The sequence below is a fragment of the Hemitrygon akajei genome, chromosome 5, assembly GCF_048418815.1.
Source record: "Hemitrygon akajei chromosome 5, sHemAka1.3, whole genome shotgun sequence".
Lineage (NCBI taxonomy): Eukaryota > Metazoa > Chordata > Chondrichthyes > Myliobatiformes > Dasyatidae > Hemitrygon > Hemitrygon akajei.
In genome coordinates this window covers 192,239,700-192,260,499 of record NC_133128.1, presented here as the reverse complement: position 1 = coordinate 192,260,499, position 20,800 = coordinate 192,239,700, and the positions used below count along the sequence as shown (strand labels likewise).

The following is a 20,800-nucleotide window of genomic DNA, read 5'->3' as shown; positions in this document are numbered from 1 at the left end:
TGTTCCTGTTTCAATATTTAGTAAGATCATGACCATTGACTTTTACCAGAGTGCCACATTATGGAAATCAAATAAAGCAGAATTAATGTTCAAAAACTTTCTCCTGCTTATGGTCACTCATTGAGTCTCCTGAGTCATCCTGAATAGAGCTCTAAATGCTCACTCATGTCTACGTTTGGGTGCCGTGGAAATGCAGCAGTTATTGCAACTCTGTTACAACTCAGAGTGTCAGCGTTCAAAGTTCAATTCTGGTGCTGTCTATAAAAAGCTTGTACATTCACCCCATGACTGTGTGGGTTTCTTCCACATGCTCCGGTTTCCTTCCACAGTCCAAAAATGTATTGGTTACTTGATCATTGTAAATTGTCCTGTGATGAGCATAGGGTTAAATTGGTAGGTGCTGGGTGGTGCAGTTCTTTGGGCCAAAAGGGCCCATTCCACACTATGAATAAATAAATGAGTAACAATGATAATTATTGCATCATAGAAATCAACATCCATTATCTTGACAGTTGTCAGGGCAACATTGTTCTGCAATGGCTTCTAGTCCCAGCAACTAGTGGGCATTGATGGCTATTTATCAAAGACATGGCTTTGAAACCACGCTACCACTCAAAATGTGGTTAGAGAACATTAGCATATAGAACAATATTTGTGTGGCCCCTTTCACTCTCATAGACCCTTGAGCAGGCATCATGATTTGTGATGGTCAACTGCAAGTTGTGTTAAATTTTTAGATTGTGACAATAGCCCTTGCCATCAACTACATCGTGGGCGTTTGTGGAACAAAAATATAACTTAGAAGAGGATTTTTTTAAAAAAAAAAGCAAGGAACAACTTAGTACTTCACAAACATGAGAAAATCAGCAGATGCTGGAAATCCAAAGTAACACACATGTTGCTGGAGGAGCTCAGCAGGTCAGGCTGCTTCTGTGGAAATGAATAGACGGCCAACATTTTGTGCAGAAACAATTCTTCAGCACTGAAGGGTCTTGGCCCAAACTGTCAACTCTTTTACATAGGTGCTGTCTGACCTGCTGAGTTCCTGCAGTTTTGTGTGTGTTGCTAAGAACAACTTTGCCAGTTGTTTCTAATCAAGCTTTCTGACATTAGTTTGTTTCTTGTGGTGTTGGCATCACTACGCGCTTCATGGTAAAGGTGTCCCACTGGTCTGTGGTTATAGAGTCCCAGAATTTGGAACCAGCAGCAAAAAGGGATCAACAATGTTTCCATGTTAGAATGGTATGTGACATGCAGGGGGATGTGGTGGTGACAATGCTCCTGAAACAATTAGAGGTCACTGTCAGAATAGCCAGGACAGTAACAAGGGTTTATTTTCGAGGTGATGCACTCTAGAGTAATGGCATGGTTTGGGGAAGTGAATAAATGCTTGCTAATCAAACAAACTCCTTTGTCTGTGCTGGGGTTGAGCTCTCTGAGTGTTGTTGGAGTAACTTTCATCTGGATATGCAGAGAATGCTCCATCACTGGTTTTGTAAAGGGGAATGGTTTTGGAGGATCAGGCAAGTGGAAGTTTCACTGGATTTTAAACTATTCTTGAGAATGCAAAACTGTCCCATACATGCTCAATGAGATCAATGGAGCTGTACAGATTAATAGTCAGTCCTTCTCTGCTCTTGCCATCCAAGATAAGGAAGTGAAGAACAGGTAAGATTCCATGACAGTAACTGATGTCCCTTTGAAAATCAGAACCAGGTTTAATTTAACTGGCATATATCATGAAATCTGCTGCCTTTGTGGCAGAAATACATTGCAATGCATTATAATAGAGAAAAACAGAATTAGTGTTTGTGTGTATATGGATGTGTGTATGTATATATAAATTCTACAATATAATCAAACCCCATGGGGTTATATCCTTCTAAGGAGCCAACATCGATGGGCATTAGTATTATTTACATGCATGTTATTCATTAATATACCTGAACAGTTCAAGTATATATGTTCAAGTTCAAGCTAATATGTTTATAAAAAAAAATAAAATTAAAAAAAAAATGTGAAATGGAGCTGGGAGCTTCGGAGCTTCAATATCATCTGGGGTTTCTTTATTTCATGGATGTCTGTGAAAAGGATGAATTTCAGGTTGTATACTGTATACATGCACTGATATTAAATGTACCTTTTGAATTTTTGAAAAACTTTATTAGTATCTCTCATTCTGATTCTTATTACTTGACAGTTGGTTGTCTTATATCAAGTCCCACTTTTCCATTAAATATGGTATTTCTCAGTTAAGGCACTGTAGAATGTTATTCCAACTCCCCTGACATCCAGATCCTGTTACTGATGACAGTGATGTGCCCTGAGGACTATTGAGAGTGACCTTGTATGGCTTATCATTTATCACAGGATATACTACAATCATGTTGCTACCATCCATTATTTCTGTTTGGCCAGTTCCACACAAAAATGCAATGATGTAGTGTGATGAAAGATGCATGTACTGCTGAATTGTTATCCTCTTCCAAACAACATTGATGTCAAGGTTGTATTTTGAGGGGAAAAAAATACACCTTTGAGAGGTAAACTGTGGCTGCACCATTTAAGCTGAATTGGAAGTGTGGTCTACAGGATTTTGAACATGATAATTTCAAAATCATGGATTGCACTGGCAATTAATGGGGGAAAATCAAGTTATGATTTCAGTAAGTGTCCGAGTTCACAGTTCTGAAGATTCAAAGGGATCAGAATCAGGTTTAATATTACTGGTCTATGTCATGAAATTTGTTTTGTGGGAGCAGTACAATACAATATATAATACAAGAGGAAAATATGAATTATACTAAGGATATGTATAACTAGTTAAACAAGTAGTGCAAAAATAGAATTTTTTTTAAAAAAAGGTAGTGTTGAAGGGGTCACTGTCCATTCAGAAATTGGATGGTAGTGAGGAAGAAGCTACAGAGAAGATTTACTAGAATGTTACCTGGGTTTCAGCACCTACGTTACAGAGAAAGGTTGAACAAGTTAGGTCTTTATTCTTTGGAGTGTAGAAGGTTAAGGGGGGACTTGATAGAGGTATTTAAAATTGAGGGGGGATAGATAAAGTTGATGTGGATAGGCTTTTTCCATTGAATAGGGGAGATTCAAACAAGAAGACATTTGTTGAGAGTTAAGGGGCAAAAATTTAGGGGTAACACAAGGGGGAACTTTACTCAGAGTGGTAGCTGTGTGGAATGAGCTTCCAGTAGAAGTGGTAGAGGCAGGTTTGATTTTTGTCATATAATTATTTTTTTTTTTAAATGGATAAGTATATGGATAGGAAAGGAATGGAGGGTTGTGGGCTGAGTGCAGGTATGTGGGACTAGGTGAGAGTAAGCGTTCGGCACAGACTAGAAGGGCTGAGATGGCCTGTTTCCATGCTGTAATTGTTATATGGTTATAAGCTGTTCCTGAATCATTAAGTGTGTGCTGAGCATTGAACTGGAAACTTGTCCATGCTGCTGTAGATTTACCCAATTTCCAATAGTGCCTGATGCAAGATCTCAACTCAAAATGTTGGCTGTTCCTTTGGTTGCTTGGATGCTGCCTGACCCCTGATCAACCAAGTACTTCCAGCAGTTTGCTCTTTGCCCGAGATTTGGATTCCAGCGTCTGCAGTTTCTTGTGTTTCCAATAGCTGCTTTTATTCTGGAGCAGAGTGGCCTTGCACACATTTTTGGATGGTTTAGCTTGTGATGTAGTTAGATAGATAGATAGATACTTTATTCATCCCCATGGGGAAATTCAAAATTTTTTCCAATGTCCCATACACTTGTTGTAGCAAAACTAATTACATACAATACTTAACTCAGTAAAAATATGATATGCATCTAAATCACTCTCTCAAAAAGCATTAATAATAGCTTTTAAAAAGTTCTTAAGTAGTTTACTTAAATACATTAAATACAATCAACCCCGGCACTTTAACATATCTTACTCCTGGCGGTTGAATTGTAAAGCCTAATGGCATTGGGGAGTATTGACCTCTTCATCCTGTCTGAGGAGCATTGCATCGATAGCAACCTGTCGCTGGAACTGCTTCTCTGTCTCTGGATGGTGCTATGTAGAGGATGTTCAGGGTTTTCCATAATTGACCGTAGCCTACTCAGCACCCTTCGCTCAGCTACCGATGTTATACTCTCCAGTACTTTGCCCACGACAGAGCCCGCCTTCCTTACCAGCTTATTAAGACATGAGGCGTCCCTCTTCTTAATGCTGCCTCCCCAACACGCCACCACAAAGAAGAGGGCGCTCTCCACAACTGACCTATAGAACATCCTCAGCATCTCACTACGGACATTGAATGACGCCAACCTTCTAAGGAAGTACAGTCGACTCTGTGCCTTCCTGCACAAGGCATCTGTGTTGGCAGTCCAGTCTAGCTTCTCGTCTAACTGTACTCCCAGATACTTGTAGGTCTTAACCTGCTCCACACATTCTCCATTAATGATCACTGGCTCCAGATGAGGCCTAGATCTCCTAAAGTCCACCACCATCTCCTTGGTCTTGGTGATATTGAGACGCAGGTAGTTTGAGTTGCACCATATCACAAAGTCCTGTATCAGTTTCCTATACTCCTCCTCCTGTCCATTCCTGACACACCCCACTATGGCCGTGTCGTCAGCGAACTTCTGCACATGGCAGGACTCTGAGTTATATTGGAAGTCTGATGTGTACAGGGTGAACAGGACCGGAGAGAGCACGGTCCCCTGCGGCGCTCCTGTGCTGCTGACCACCGTGTCAGACCTACAGTCTCCCAACCGCACATACTGAGGTCTATCTGTCAAGTAGTCCACTATCCAATCCACCATGTGAGAGTCTACTCCCATCTCCGTTAGTTTGTGCCTTAAGATCTTGGGCTGGATGGTGTTAAAGGCACTAGAGAAGTCCAGGTATGTAATCCTCACAGCACCACTGACCCCATCTATGTGAGAGAGGGATTTGTGCAGCAAATACGTGATAGCATCCTCCACTCCCACCTTCTCCTTATACGCAAACTGAAGAGGATCTTTTTCATAATGATTCCCATCTTCCCTGCCATTTTCTTTCTGCTGTGCAGCTTCCCTAAATGACATTAGCATTAGTGTGAAATGATTTATTAAAAATCTGAAAGAGAAGTCAATAGTATTAACAAAGTACAGTATGCCTGTGTCTCCAAATACTACTATGAGATTTATTTTCTTGCAGGTGTCCACAGTCGAACAAAGTAGGACAATAGAATCAATGAAATACAGAAGCAAGTCAGAACCACACTTCCTCAGTTTAAAAAGCACCAGTGTCAAAATTTTAGTACCCGTGTTTCAGCTTTAATGCTCCAACAATGGCATGACAAATAATATGTCCCACTGGATTTGCAAGTTGCTGAAGAAAGCTGTATCAATACCCCACAACATGTAAATGTATGCATTGCTGATCAAATATTCTGCTGCAAAGTTTTGCAGTAGCATCTCATTTCAAGGAGTATGCATTTGAAGTACAAAGCTAAGATCCCACTGTAAACTCCAGATCACAAAGCACTCCTATGGGTAATTAGGACAGTTCAGCATATCATTGAGACTCAACTACCAGACCTGGAGACAATCTACAGCTCTCGATTCTCGTAATATCATTAATGACCCATCCCAGCCTGGACACTGTTCAATCTCCTGCCATCTGGTAGGAGATACAGAAACATTTTAGCCAACATAGTAAGACTGAAAAACAGCTTCTTCCCATGGGCTTTTGTGCAACAGAATAATGCTACTCCCTGGCTTGCCAATGGCCTTTGAATGTTATGGACTTTCAAAGTCACTTATTGTATGTAAATAAGGGAATTATTGAAAATTAATCCATAATACATACATTGTAAATATCTGTTTTGCACAGATTGGAGAAGCACCACATCTCATTGTCTTGAGCAAAGACAATAAAGTTCTATTCTAAGACCTAGGCCTTAATGCTGCCTCGGACAATTGGATCTTTGAAAAACCACATGCAGACACCAGTCAGTTTGAGCTATCAACAACTCCTCCTCCACGAACTCCATCAGCACAGGTGCACCACAAGGCTGTGTGCTTTGCCTCTGCTCTATTTGCTTTATACCTATGGTTGTGAAGCTAAGCACAGTTCCAATGCCATATTTAAGTTTGCTGATGACACCACTGTTGGAGGTCAAATCCAAGGTGGTGATGAATCAGCATATAGAAGGGAGATTGAACATCTGGCTGAGTGGTGCCACGACAACAACCTCTTACTCAATGTCAGTAAGCCTGAGAAGCTGATGATGGACTTCAGGAGGAGGAAACTGGAGGTCCATGGGCCAGACCTGATCAGGAGATCAGAGGTGGAGAGGCTCAGCAACTTTAAATTCTTCCACATTTCAGAGGGACTGTCCTTTGTACAGCATGTAAGTGCCGTTACTAAGAAAGCAAGACAGCACCATGTCCTCCTTAGAAGTTTGAGAAGATTTAGCATGTCATCTAAAACTTTGACAAACTTCTATATGTGCGTGGTGTAGAGTATATTGACTAGTTGCATGATGGCACCTGTGCACAAGGCCTGGTACGGAAACACCAATGCCCTTTTATGGAAAAGCCTACAAAAACTAGTGGATCCAGCCCAGTGCCTCATGGGTGAAGCCCTGCCCATCATATCTACAGTGAGTGCTGTTGCAGGAAAGCAGCATCCATCATCAAGGGCCCCGCCATACAGGACATCCCTCTTCTCACTCCTGTCACAGGAAGAAGGTACAAGATTTTCAGGACTTACACCACCAAGTTCAGGAATAGTTACCACCCCTCAACTTTTGGACTAATGAACAGAGGGAATAACTTCAAAGTACTAGATCCTTTTTTTTAACCATTCAACTTCACTCACTCTATGACTTATTTATTATTTTTTCTTGTTTCTTTGTATTTACTGAGTATTTCCACAAGAAAATGAATCTCAGGGTTATATATGGTGACATGCATGTACTTTGATAGCTTTACTTTGAACATTCAATTATCTGCTTACATGCACTGACCACGGGGCCTGATGAATTTGAAAACTTTACACCTGTTAGCATTATTGGATTTTTTTTTTGATTTGGTTAAGGGAAGGTGTAAATTTTATGCTATTTTATGCTACTTATGGTCTCAGGAACATCTGCGATTACTAACCTGAGCAGAGGTACAGATATAGGGAACTAGCCGTGGCCAGAAAACTAGATGCAATTTCCTTCATTGTTCCTGCAGGACTAATATATAGCCTAGTGCTTTGAAGTACTGTGTGTATAGTCCATTCATAAGTATATCCTGCAGCATCACTTCAACCTCCAGGATGATATAGGACACTCAGTTGCACCATCACTCATCTGAAGATTAATACTTGTGCCAAGAGGTCAATTTATCTTCATCTTGGCTTGCCACTTCAGAAAGCCCTGACCATTCAACCTTGCAAAAGGGTAACAATGTATTAAAATGCCTTTATTTCTCCAGCAGGTTTATTTGATTTTTCCTTCCCTATGATATTGTCTAAGTTTAAATGTGGAGTTGTGAAAAATTATGCAGATAGGTCGTTCATTAAAACTGAGTGCAATTTAAACTTGTGATTCAGTGTTATCTGAATACAGTCATGATCAAATGAAGCTCGTCTTAAATCTTCATTTAAAACAGTTCTGGGTTTATTCCATCTTTAGCATTCAGGTGTTTCAGTTGCCTTTGAAACAAAGACAAACTAACTGCTAGGTGTGTTATAAATCTGTTCTGGAGGATTTATTTAAGCTCAATACAAAGTATTTGATTATAAAGTAGATCAAAGTGACAATACAGGAGCAGTGCTTTTGATCTTAATTAAAGTCTTAATTATTTTGAAAATTCAGGATTTTATTTACATATTTTTTATTTTAGTGATAGAGCACAGAGTAGGCCCTTCAGCCCATTGAGTCACTCCGCTCCAGCAATCCATGACAAACTCAATCAACCCTAACCTAATCACGGGACAATTTACAATGACCAATTATCCTACTTGGTTTACCTTTGGCCTGTGGGAGAAAACCGGAGCACCCATTCCATGGGGAGATGTACAAGGACTCCTTACAGAACGGCACCAGAATTGAGCTCCGATCTTGGAATGCTGCAATCTATAATAGAGTCACGCTACCTTGATAAGATAAATATTACTTAGACCACATTTTGATTATGATGGTCAATATATTGCTGTACCATCTGAACGCATTAACAGCCCTGGTGATGACAGCTCCTATTTACTATCTTTGAACAAAGATGAGAAAAGATTTCCATCATCTTGCTCATAACCTTTCTGCCCTAGCAGATTCAAAGTAAATAACAACACTGAGTGATTTTCAGTGGTGATTTCAGTACAACTTTACCAATGGATATTTTCTATCTTTCTGATGAAATATTTACAGAAATGTTAACAATTTTAGTCCCTGTTCTGCTCCAGCAGTTGGAACATGTGAACTCTCTTATAGAGAGATACAACTTATTAAAGCAGCTTTTTCTTGAGAATGAATATTTAATGAAAGTAATATTTTATGAGAATCTCTTATGAGTGGTCCAATATAAATTTTCATTTTTGTTCACATACAGATTAGGTAATAAATAAGGATATCTTGCCTGCTACTGAAGATAGAATTAATGGCATTAAAATATGATGTTTCCATTCTTTACCCAGCTATTACCTGCCAACATGCACTCATAGAAAACCACATAAAGAAGACAATTTAACAACGTGTAGTGATAGATGTTGGAAGATTGCTTGGGTTTCTCCAAGTGCGACTTTGCTGGAATTACAATTGTCTTAGAATCATCGAAGTACTAAAAAGTAGTTTTGTAAACTATGAGTTTTATCCATCCTCAGTTCACATGTTCCACTGCTGAAGCAGAACAGGGATTAAAATTGTTAACATTTCTGTAAATATTTCACCAGTAAGGGTAGAAATCCACTGGTAAAGTTGTGCTGATATCACCACTAAAAGTCAACCAGTATTTAAACCATAAGATCATAACACATAGGAAAGAGAATTAGGCTATTCAGCCCATCGAGTCTGCTCTGACATTCCATCATGGCTGATCCTGGATCCCACTCAACCCCACACACCTGCCTTCTCGCCATATACTTTGATGCCCTGACCGATCAGGGAACTATTAACTTCGGCCTTAAGTATACAAATAGACTTGGCCTCCACCACAGTCTATGACAGAACATTCCACAGACTCACTATTCTCTGGCTAAAAATATTCCTCCTTACCTCTGGTTCAAAAGGTCACTCCTCAATTTTTAAACTATGCCCTCTAGTTCTAGATAACCCCCACCATAGGAAACATCCCCTCTACATCAATCCTTTCAACATTTGGTTGGCTTCAATTAGATCCCCCCACATTCTTCTAAATTCCAGTGAGTACAGGCCCAAATCTGTCAAATGCTCCTCATATGTTAACCCCTTCATTTCTGGAATCATCTTCATGAACCTCCTCTAGACTCTCTCCAGTGGCAACACACCCTTTCTGAGACATGGGGCACAAAACTGTTGACAATATTCCAAGTGTGGCCTGACTGGTGTCTCATAAAGCCTCAGCATTATCTCCTTGCTTTTATATTCTATTCCCCTTGAAATAAATGCCAACATTGCATTTGCCGCCTTTACCACTGACTCGACCTATAAATTAACCTTCTGGGAGTCTTGCACAAGGACTTCCAACTCCCTCTGATGTTTGAACCTTCTCTCCAATTAGATAATAGTCTGCAATATTGTTCCTTTTACCAAAACGCATTATCGTACATTTCCCAACACTGTATTCCATCTGCCACTTTTTTGCCCATTTTTCCAATCTGTTGAAGTCCTGCTGCAATTGCATTGCTTACTCTGCAGTTTGTGATGATGCATTAAAATTAATGTCATCAAAAGGCCATAGGAATGATGACTAGACTGTAGAACCCTATTAAAGGTGATGAATTTTGACTATGATTGGTAATGTACCTGTCAATTCCATGGACATTAGAGAAACTATGGCATCTCCATGGCCTCTTGAACTTGGCACAGACTATAAATCCAGTGAAGAACTACCCTGGATTTCATGACACCTTGTAAACTATCTGATGGCCTGCAGCATCGGGGCTGCTAACAATATTTATTTACTTTTTCTGATGGTATTTCTTAATATTTTATCATATTGAGATACAGTACAGTACAGGCCCTTCTGGCCCTTCAAGCTACACCATCTAACCATTCCCCAATTCAACCTTAGCCTAATCACAGGACAATTTACAATGACCAATTAACCTAGCAAACGGTAGGGCTTGGGACTGCTGAAGAAAACTGGAGCACCCAGAGGGAGCCTATGAGGTCATGGGAAGATCAGACAAACTCCTTACAGACGGCAGCGGGAATTGAACCCGGGTTTCCTATTCTTAAAAGCACTATGCTAACCACTACACTACCGTGCTGCCCTAAATGTAATAGGAACACTATTAATATATAGAGGTTTCACCATAAATACAGTATTTTGCCACAAATAATGTGGTAGGTTAATCTTTTTAAGGCCATAAGATATAGGAGCAGACGTAGATCAAGTCTGCACTACCATTTCAACATGACTGATACATTTTCCTTCTCAGCCCTATCTCCTGCCTTCTCCCTGTAACCCATCATCTGCTGATTTATCAGGTTTGCAGCTTAGGATATGTCCTGATGGTTTTAACTTGTCTATACTATTCTGACATTTGGATTTTTCAATCTAAGTGAACACCTTCATTAAGAATTTATTTACTTGTGTCCTTTGTAAGTCATGTCAATGATGTTTACTGATTTTAGGCACTGCTGCTTGGGCATAAAGGGATTAATTCTCAGATTACTTTGTAGCAAATGTTTTAGAGACAACGCTTTTATTGTGAACAATACACTTGATCTGCTCAGGGGATTGCTTACTCATTTTGTTATATAATTAGCACTGCTAAACTTAAGCACAAGGATATTGAAAACAAAGTGAGTAATTTAAAGCAAAAAATAAATAGTGCTGAAAGTCGGTAGAGTGGAAGTGGAGAGGATGTTTCCTATGCTGGGGGATTCTAGGACCAGAGGACACAGCCTCAGAATAGAAGGATGTCCATTTAGAATGGAGATGAGGGGGTATTTCTTTAACCAGAGAGTGGTGAGACTGTAGAATCTATTAACACATGCCATTGTGGAGGACAAGTCATTGGATGTATTTAAGGCAGAGGTTAACAGATTCTTGATTAGTCAAGGCATGAAAGGTTACGGGGAGAAAGTAGGAAATGGGGCTGAGAGGTAAAAGATCAGCCATGATGAAATGATGGAGCAAACTCGCTGGGCCAAATAGACTACTTCTGCTCCTATATCTGATGATCATATGGTCTAGTTTGGGTGCCAAGATAGAAATTGTTAAAATGAGTTACCTGCATTCCAATAAATTCTAGGGAATGAGCAGGTTTTTGAAGAATTTCACCTTGAGGAAAGGAACCATTTATTTATGTCTGCTCTTTGAAACATATGTGTTACATTATATGATGCAAAATATTTGTGGATAAGACAAGGATAAGAAAATCACTGATTAATCACTTTTAAATTATAATTAATGTTTATGTTTGTGAAATGTATCACTGAGTTCACAATCTTCAATCATTCAAAATTCAAAGTAAATTTATTATCAAAGTCCATGTATGTCACCTGAGGTGCATTTTCTTGTGGGCATTCTCAATGATTCTATAGAATAATAACCATTACTGTAACAAAATCAATGAAACCTCACATCACTTGGGTGTTCAGCCAGAGTGTAGAAGACAACAAACTGTGCAAATACTAAAAGAAAGAAATAATAATAAATAAATAAGCAATAAATATTGAGAACATGAGATAAAGAGTCCATTGGTTGTGGGAACAAGCCAAAGATGGGGCAAGAGAAGTTGATTAAAGGATGATGGTGTTGGTGTGCCACCATGACATTCCTTCAGCTGTGGACATTTATTCTGTGGAATCTGTTCATATTTTAAATACCGCTATCATGTCATCTGTCAACCACCTTATATTCAGAGATAAGAGCCCGAGCTTTTTCTGTCTTTTTGACAGATGTTTCCTTTCATGACGATTTTTTTCTTTTTCCTTTACTTGTGACTTATCTTGAATGATGCTGTCTGTTTTGTGCTTTGGATGGGTACCCATTCCAGCTAGTTTCTCAATGTCAACATGTCAGACCTCCCTAATACCATTAGATAAGTTACCTTCTTTTTACTAACACTGATGGCTATAGGGCAGAGTTTCCCAATTTGGTGTCCATGGACCCCTTGCTTTATGATATTGGTCCATGGTATAAAAAAGTTTAGGAACCACTGTTTTAGAGGTTTAGCCATCAACTTTATTCGAAACTGAGCTCAAAATATTTTAGGATATCGGGGAATCAAATGTTAAAAGAATAGGATGAGGAAATTGTGTTGAGTTAGTAATCGATTCATTGTTGACTGACAGAGTTGGTTGTGGGTCTACCTCTAGTTCTGTTGTTGTATTGATTTCATGGGGGAAAATAACTCCAATGTCTGTATGACAAAAGTGGAATAAAAGCTTAGAAAGTGGAGACCTTGGATATTCAGATTTCAACAAGTCAAAAGTGGATTTGTTTGAAGGTCCAAAATTCTATCCTGATATATTGCTTTAGTCAAAAATTCTCAAAATTATGCTTGCTGTCTTCTACACAAGTGCATGTATGAAAAACTTACTTGTGCAGCATCACAAATGTGTAGCATTATAAGTGCCATTGACAAAAAAATAAATTAAACAGAAATTATGCATATTTTACATAGATATTGTTATCTGTATGCATAATATGTGGAAATACTGTAGAGTGGAGATGGAATGATTTATATACACAACATGAACATCATAAATTCTGTCACCTTACTGCATTGTCATTGCCAGTGTCACCATATACAACCTTGAGATTCATTTTCTTGTGGGCATTCTCAGTAAATCTACAGAATAATAACCATAACAGAATCAATGAAAGACCACCCATTTTGGGTGTTCAACTAGTGTGCAAAAGACAACAAACTGCAAATACAAAATGTAAAAAAAATTAATAATAAATAAATAAAAATGCAATAAATATCAAGACCATGAAATGAAGAGTCCTTGAAAATAAGTCCATTGGTTGTGGAAAGATTTTAATGATGGGACAAGTGAAGTTGAGTGAAGTTATCCCCTTTGGTTCAAGAGCCTGATAGTTGATGGGCTGTAACTGTTCCTAAACCAGATGGCTGAGGGGCAATAAGCAATTAGAACAAAAAAAGTCTATTTTATTAAAACGTGGTCATAATGTTGGTAAGCTTTAGTGATTAGGGTTTTGCTGGTTAGTTCAAATCCAGATAATTAAAGGTAAGTAATTGTATATGAATTTGCTGGTGTGGGTCTTCAGGTTTCCGTACCTCCTGGCTGATGTTAGCTAAGAAAAGATGACGTACTCCAGATGGTGGGAATCGTTAGCAATCCATCATCTATCCAGAAGTGAAGGTGGTAATGGTGGTAGGGGTTGAGATGTGCATTTAAAACCTTAGGAACTCATGTTGCCAATGGAATTTGAATTGCTCTTCTTCTCTGAAACAATTCAAATCTAATTTAACTAATCTCTTCAAAAATAAGATTATTTTCTATTGAATATATACTTCAAATAAAAATGACAATGCACCTGGCAACTGAGGAGGAAAATCTTTTGTTCTCATTATTATCAGCTGCATGGAATATTTCTGAAATTATATTAAATGTGGCAGAGAAGAAATTAGAGAATTTGTCAGTGTGCATAATAGATTCTGTGGAAATGCAACCAAATTAAAAGAAATGAAAAATTCATTAGTATGAGTGCTAGCTGATTGCTTGTATTTGAGCATGTAAATTACAAAAATAAGATGAAAAATAGAAATATCTGAGTCACTTAAAAGACAATAATTTCCTTCATTAAATGAGATGTGCAGTCATTATACCACCATAGAACAGATATTTAAGTGAATTCCGCAGGCTAGAAGTAACTGGTTTCAAGAGAATATTTAATTAATCATTTTAGACTCCTCTTATTGAAAGTTTTGTACCAAAAGAGCTTTTCTTTTGTTTCTGTAGTTCTCAAACTTTTATGACATAGTGCCACTAAAAATGGCAATGGCATAAGGTGAGAAAAAAAATAATGTTGATGGTGTGTGAAAAAATCATTCCATCTCCACTCTTTCCACGTATCAGGCATACAGACAACAATATATTTGCTTATATTTAGATTAGTCGCCACTGTAGACCTACTAATTCAAAATTGTATATTATACCCAAGTGTTATTGTTCTGGATTATTCAAGAGATATTGGCCTTGTTGACAAGCAGTAGATCATATATTGCTTGAGGACAGAATCTCATACTGGCCATGTTAGAGTGTACATTGCTGTGGGTCAAGCCTCATTTTCTTTCCTAAAGGCTTCAGTGAACCACATGGGGTTTTTCAACAGCACACTGGTCACTGATATTGATACTGGTTTTCATTCCATATTCTTTAATTCATCATCATTATCTGCACTGTTGTATGATGTGGGTGTTCATGGACTCTCTGGCTGTGACCATGGCTGTTCTTGGCAATTTTTTCTACAGAAGTGGTTAAGTGATTTGTGATTGTCTTCTTCTGAAGTGTCTTTATATGATGGGTAACACCCCCTAACCATTTCAATATTCTTCAGAGATTGTCTGCCTGGCATCAATGGTTGCATAACCGGGACTTGTGTATGCACCAGCTGCTGAAATGACCACGACTGGAGCATTTTGCACTGAATTTTAGGAAACAGATTTTCCACAATTGTTATTAGTGATCCCTCATGGAGAAGAGTACAGTCAGGACTCTGGCAGAGTGTGTAACTAACCATTAGTGTCAATGTAGGGGATAGTTAAATTCCTACAGACCTTGACATATTACAGAATTTGCTCTTTTGTTACTTTGAGTTTAAGAGAATATTCATTAGCCACAGCTTTTAGTTCTACTTTCTATGGGAAAGGTATAAATGAATCCCACACAGATAGGCAATGTCATCACATGGAGATATCAGACACCCTGGAAGAACGAAAACAAATAAAGTGAATCCAGGCTATTTTCCAGACATCAATCAGAAATGGATTCCTTGGGAAATGATGCATTGCTTGCTCCCATTTGAAACAGATGTCTGCAGCTTTGATGACATTGCAGCTTTCCTAATTTATGGAGGGAATACTCAACCAAAACTTTCATTCCTGATTGCTTTCTAGTGACCCTTGTAGGAAAATGTTCAAGTGGAAATTTTGGATGTGACAGAACAGATCCTAAAATTAACAAAGTTGGGTGTTTGGTAACTGTGCCACCACACTCAAAGCTGAGATACATGAAGTTAAGATTCTATATGTAGAGGAAAGAGAAATAAAAGGAAGACAAGCACATCTTTTAGTTTAATGACAAATATAGACATCTCGTGGTGCTCCAAGTAGTTTTCAAATAATTAAAGTGAAAGCATCAAGGGGTGGGGCTGGGGGTGAGAAGTGGGAAAAGTTCAAAGTTCAAATTAAATTTAATATTACGTACAGTATATGTCACCATATACAATCCTGAGATTCATTAGCCAAACTCTTGCAGTATCCAAACTCTAAAGCAGATTGTAGAATATCACGGGTGAATGAATGGCAGGTTATAACTAGAGGCGATGGTTATGTCAATAGAATTGAGAAATGTTAAGACTTGTCAGTGAGGCTAATGTTAAAACATCCAGGCTATGGCATTTTCATTCAGTCTTTTCTTTCCTCTTGACATCAGCCCTTGTGGTGAACTAGATATACCTGTCTGACTGCTCCTGTGGCTCCTCCCAAGACCCTGCTGACTACCCCTGTGGCTCCTCCCACAGACCCCTGTATAAAGGCGACTGTGGCCTGCTGCTCTCCCTCATTTCCCCAGGATGTAGTGTTGTTCTTCAGTCAATAAAAGCCGATATCTCACTTCCTAAGTCTCGGCGTGAGTTATTGATGGTGCATCAATTTTATTGACTGAAAGTTACAACATGGAAACCGCTTTACGCCCAGAACGCCTAGACTTGGACCCCCGAGACCCTGGAGCAGCTCTTGCCTTTGAACACTGGCTGGTGTGCTTCCAATCGTACTTAGAGGAGGTTCGTGCCACCGACTCGGCTGTTCGGCACAAACTTCTCTTCTCGAGGGTCGCCCCAAAAGTTTATTCGTTCATCAGGGACATATCCACCTACGAGGAGGCGCTTGCCGCCCTCCAAAGACAGTACCTGCGGCCAGTAAATCCAGTTTATGCACGGCACCGCTTGGCAACGCGAAAACAGCGGCCTACGGAGTCGACTGCTGAATTTTTCCGCGAGTTACTGACCCTAGCGCGGGACTGTGACTGCAAAGCGCTCACAGCGGAACAGCATAAGGAACTCTTGGTCCGAGACGCTTTTGTGACTGGGGTTCGGTCAGTGTGTATCCGCCAGCGGCTGCTGGAAAAAGCTGATCTTACCTTACGCTCCGCGATAGAGACGGCCGATTCGATAGAGGCTGCGCAACTGTACGCCGAAGAAGTCCAACCGAGCCATTCCCCGGTTCCGAGCGAATTCGCCAACGCCGCTGCCAGTCGCGGTATCTCAAACCCCACGAATTCGCCAGGTACGAAACTCTGTTACTTTTGTGGGCTTCGGAAACATGCCCGGGTAAGCTGTCCGGCGCGCGAAGCGACGTGTTCCAGCTGTGGGAAGAAGGGCCATTTCGCCAAGGTCTGTAAATCTAAACCGCGCCCGGGGTCGAGCAGCGCCGCGTCTGAGACCTGGGGGCCGCCATTTTGCATGACCGGATGTGGACAACCATCTTTGCCGGCGTCACCAGGCCCCGCCCCTACCTACCCGTGTGCGACCTGGGAGCCGCCATCTTGCATGCCCGGATGTGAGCGGCCATCTTTGCTGGCGTCACCAGGCCCCGCCCCCGACACGCCCCGTTCTACGCTGGCTTCCGTGACCCTCGATCAAAGCGCTCCGCACCAGCTCGCAAGGTCGATGATGGACATCCTGGTGGAGGGGCACAGGACTTAGCTGCCTGTTTGACACGGGCAGCACTGAGAGTTTTATTGACCCGGCCACAGTGAAACGCTGCGGACTCGTGACACGGCCGGTCCGTCAGAAGATCACCTTGGCTTCAGGGTCGCATTCCACAGACATCCGGGTGGGTTGTGTAGCGACATTGGTGGTGCAGGGCACAGAATATCGGAACTTTGCGTTCCTGGTCATGCCTCGACTGTGCGCACCTGTGCTATTGGGGCTGGACTTCCAGAGCCATCTCGAAAGTGTGACTATGGCATATGACGGGCCCCACTCACTGTCAGGAATCCTCAGTTTGGTGGGACCGCCATATACTCCGTTACCACACGCACATACACCCCGAACCCCACATCCCGCCCAGCACCATGTCGATAGCTGTGCTGCTGACACTATTTGCAACCTCTCCACCCTCAAGATCCCTCCCCCATCGCTGTTCACCAACCTGACCCCCGACTGTAAACCTGTGGCAACTAAAAGTAGGAGGTACAGTGCGGGGGACAGGGCCTTTATTCATTCAGAGGTGCAGCGGCTGCTCAGGGAGGGGATCATTGAGCCAAGCACAAGCCCATGGCGGTCCCAGGTGATCGTTGTTCGGACTGGGCAGAAAAATAGGATGGTTGTGGACTACAGCCAGACCATCAATAGATTCACGCAGCTTGACGCGTACCCCCTACCCCGCATCGCGGATATGGTCAACCAGATAGCTCAGTACAAGGTGTACTCGACAATTGATCTGAAATCCGCTTATCACCAGCTCCCCATCCGCCCAGAGGACCGCCCCTACACCGCCTTCGAGGCGGGTGGCAGGCTCTATCACTTTCTGCGCATCCCGTTTGGTGTCACAAATGGGGTCTCGGTCTTCCAGAGGGAGATGGACCGGATGGTGGACCAGTACAAACTGACGGCCACATTTCCCTATCTAGATAACATCACCATCTGTGGTCGCGACTGGTCGGACCATGACGCCAACCTCCAACGTTTTTTCCAGGTGGCCGATGCTTTGAACCTGACTTATAACAAGGACAAGTGTGTGTTCAGAACCACACGACTCGCTATCCTTGGGTATGTCGTGGAGAACGGGGTCATTGGCCCTGACCCCGACCGTATGCGCCCCCTGTTAGAACTCCCTCTTCCCACTACTCTCAAGGCCCTCCGGCGGTGCCTGGGTTTTTTTTCCTATTACGCCCAATGGGTTCCCCATTACGCAGACAAGGCCCGCCCCCTGGTCAAGTCTACCACCTTTCCCCTCTCTGCCGAGGCCCGCGCGGCCTTCAGCTGCATTAAAGGGGACATTGCCAAAGCAACGATGCATGCGGTAGACGAGACCATTCCCTTCCAAGTAGAGAGTGACGCCTCTGACGTCGCGCTGGCTGCTACCCTCAATCAGGAAGGCAGGCCAGTGGCGTTTTTTTCCCGTACCCTTCAAGGCTCTGAACTTCGGCACTCCACGGTGGAGAAAGAAGCCCAAGCCATAGTGGAAGCTATTCGGCACTGGAGGCACTATCTCGCCGGCAGAAGGTTCACCTTGCTGACCGACCAGCGCTCGGTTGCGTTCATGTTCAGCAGCCAACAGCGGGGCAAAATCATAAATGATAAAATTTTGCGATGGAGAATAGAACTCTCCACCTATACTTACGATATCCTGTACCGGCCTGGCAGGCTCAATGAACCGTCTGATGCCCTATCCCGGGGACCGTGTGCTAGTGCCCAGCTCGACCAGCTGTATGCCCTTCATGCCCAACTTTGCCACCCGGGGGTCACCCGGTTTTATCACTTCATTAAAGCCCGGAACCTGCCGTACTCCCTGGAGGACATCAGGACGATGACCAGGGACTGCCAGATCTGCGCTGAGTGCAAACCGCACTTCTACCGTCCTGACACTGCGCAGCTTGTCAAGGCCACCCGCCCTTTTGAGCGACTGAGTATTGACTTTAAGGGCCCCCTTCCCTCCACCGACCGCAATGTCTACTTTCTCAGTATTATTGACGAGTACTCGCGATTCCCCTTTGCCGTTCCCTGCCCCGACACTACTACCACGTCGGTCATAAAAGTCCTGCGCCATCTCTTCACACTGTTCGGATATCCCTGCTATGTCCACAGTGATAGATGGTCCTCCTTTATGAGTGACGAGTTGCGCCGGTTCCTGCTTGCTAGGGGCATAGCTACTAGTCGCACCACGAGTTATAATCCCCGGGGGAATGGCCAGGTGGAGAGGGAGAATGCCACGGTGTGGAAGGCCATACTTTTAGCCCTTAAGTCACAAGGGTTGCCGGTCTCCCGATGGCAGGAGGTCCTCCCTGAGGCACTCCACTCTATCCGCTCCCTGTTGTGTACGTCCACTAATGCCACCCCTCACGAACGCTTATTCTCTTTTCCCAGGAAGTCTGTCACTGGGACCACCCTGCCAGTTTGGCTGACGTCCCCGGGGCCAGTGCTGCTGCGTAAACATGCGAGGAGTAATAAGTACTCACCACTGGTCGAGAAGGTTCACCTCCTGCATGCTAATCCCCAGTATGCCTACGTGGTCTTGCCTGATGGGCGGGAGGACACGGTCTCTGTCCGCGACCTGGCGCCCGCCGGAGCAGCAGACCACTACCCCGAGCACTCCACGGTAACTTTGCACCCTGTACCCGAAGTGACTCCGCGCGCACCGTGCCCCACACAGACTCCGTATGCGTCTGTTCCAGGGCCCTCGCTCACACGCGAGGGATCCCTGACACCTCCTGTTGGGACAGAATTAACCCACTCTCCGCCTTCGGAGCACACACCACCTCCGGCACCTGTGCCGTCATCACCTCCGGCTCCTGTGCAATTGCAGCCGGAGCTCCGTAGATCGCAGCGAACGATTCGACCACCTGATCGACTTAACCTGTAAATATGCTTGGGAATTTTTTTTTAAACAAAGGAGGGGTGAATGTGGTGAACTAGATATACCTGTCTGACTGCTCCTGTGGCTCCTCCCAAGACCCTGCTGACTACCCCTGTGGCTCCTCCCACAGACCCCTGTATAAAGGCGACTGTGGCCTGCTGCTCTCCCTCATTTCCCCAGGATGTAGTGTTGTTCTTCAGTCAATAAAAGCCGATATCTCACTTCCTAAGTCTCGGCGTGAGTTATTGATGGTGCATCAGCCCTGGTGTTTTATAAACACTGAAAAGAAGCAGGACATGCATTACCTTTCTAATATGTGATGAGTTGTTTTTAAACAAGAGTCACTGAAGTAAACAGATTGCTTAATGCAGTGTTCAGGTGTTCACATTTTGCTGAATAGATTTTCTTTTAAAACAGTGGTTTTTGCTGCTTTTTTGTGTGGCTTAGTTTGGGGCAGTCTGGCTCTGTGACCTGCAGGTACTGAACGGCGTAATGCTGGATTGAACTGATGAGTTGGACTCTTTCAATGACTTTGTCATTTGGTGTTTTGTATTCTGAATCTTTTGCTCATTTCTTTTGCCGTTTACGTGATTTGTTCTTTTTTATATGCATTGGGGTTTGATCTTTGTCTTTGAATGGGTTTCATAGTTTTCTTTGTTTCATGACTATCTGTGGGGAGAAAAATCTCATATATACTTTGATAATAAATGTACTTCGAATCTTTTCTTAGTTTAATAATTGTACCTTCACATCACAATAATTAAGATAATATTGGGATCCCTGAAGCTTTACTGCTTGCATTGTCATTGTTCAACATTGTAACAGTTTAACCAAAAATGTGAAAAGAAATTGTAAG

The 20,800-nt window shown here is 42.2% G+C and overlaps 1 protein-coding gene across 2 annotated transcripts in view; it reads left to right on the top strand.

The window, feature by feature from the left end:
• LOC140728601 (inactive dipeptidyl peptidase 10-like) overlaps positions 1-20,800 on the top strand; it is a 1,645,453-nt gene that overhangs the window by 1,221,624 nt on the left and 403,029 nt on the right. The gene's annotated exons all lie outside the window — the stretch shown is intronic.